Here is a 1550-nt window from a genome sequence, read left to right as displayed (position 1 = left end):
CCAGGGGCTTCCACAAGCACCAAGCTCAGCATTTTCACTGCAACCTTCCCCCTGCCCAGCCTTTGGAGACCATCACCTTCCAGCAGGATGATGCTCCATGGAACCCCACCTCATCCTCAGCTTCATCATCTGCAAGGAAGGGCACGGGATGCTTTTTTCTATACTCTGTACATCTTAACAGACATAAAGGGAGGCCTGGTAGCAGCAGCACAAATCAGAGGCTGCCAGCCCACCATTCGCTCCTGAACTTCCTAGGAAAGGGGATCATTATCATTTCCCTATTTTTTTCATCCTGAAACATAACAAAGTTAAATGATATCCAGCCTTTTCCGTGCCTTGATGCAGGCTATGGTCACTCAGAGGGCTGGAATGTGGATCCACTGTCTGGAATAAGGAACAGGGAGAGGGGGAAAGGGTTGAATTTTTAGAGTCCTGCAACTGCTTTTCTCTCCAGGCTCAGTAAGGAAGATGCAGGGTAGGGATAACTAAGAACAACCCCTCCTCTGAGGACTGAATCAGCTTAGTCTCCTCGAGATCAGATGCCAGCAGTGAACAGCAGCACTGCCCTATTGCTGATCCCCAAATCCCTCTCTTCCCTCAGCAAGTGGCAATTTGCACACTCTGCCTCCCCAGCTCTGCCTCTGGAGCTGGGATCCCGACCTCCAACCTGGTGAAGCTGCAATGAGCAAACAAAGCCCTGCTATTCCCTCCCTCCCCCAAACACACTGCCAGTTAAATGTCATCTGTGTTCTCTTTCTACAAAAGATATTACAAAACCCCCCCCTCCCCAGCCCCCCTCCCCAGAAAACATGCTTGCACACACACATCCATGGACACACGTGCCCACACACACACACACCCACACACACACCAATGCTCCACACACACACATTCACACAGGAAAAACAGCTTGCAAACTCCTGAAGGTGGAAAAAGGCATCTTGCAAATGTGCCTTGGTTTTGATAAGTTCCCTCCTCCCCCCCTCCCATAAACCCCACGTTTCCCCTTCCCTCCCAAATAATTGCCTCGTCTTCCCCTCCCTTCCCAGCTCTTCCAAAATAAATATTCTTTTTATTTGTTGGTTTAAAAGACTCTTTTAGGCTTGTAAGCAAGAGAGAGGGAGAGAGAGAAAAAGAAAAGAAAAATCTCATAGTGTGAGAATGAAACCCCATCATCTCATGAATCCATGAAAGAATTAACATGAAGGGGTTAAGAACAGTGATAGAAGAAAGATTAGAAAATATATAATAAGACTGAAAAGTGAAAGATGAAATTCAGTAGTGAAATGGAAGTGAGGATAGAGCATTAGTGAGCACAGCCAAAGATAACCTATCGCCCCCACCAGTTTTTGACTCAATTTCTTTAAATCTCCCCCCTCTTTTTTTTTTAATTTTCTTGGTTTTGGGGTTTTTTTGTGTGTTTTTTCTTTTTTTTTCTGTCTTTTTTTTCTTTTTTTCTTTCTTTCCTTTTTTTTTTTTTTGGTTTTTGTTGTTTTTGTTGGTTTGGATTTTGCTTTTTTTTTGTACAATGGTATAAGTCCTTCAGCAGG

Source organism: Geospiza fortis, unplaced genomic scaffold (genome assembly GCF_000277835.1).
Source record: "Geospiza fortis unplaced genomic scaffold, GeoFor_1.0 scaffold157, whole genome shotgun sequence".
In the NCBI taxonomy this organism is placed as follows: Eukaryota; Metazoa; Chordata; class Aves; order Passeriformes; family Thraupidae; genus Geospiza; species Geospiza fortis.
Note: the sequence above shows the minus strand (reverse complement) of the source record.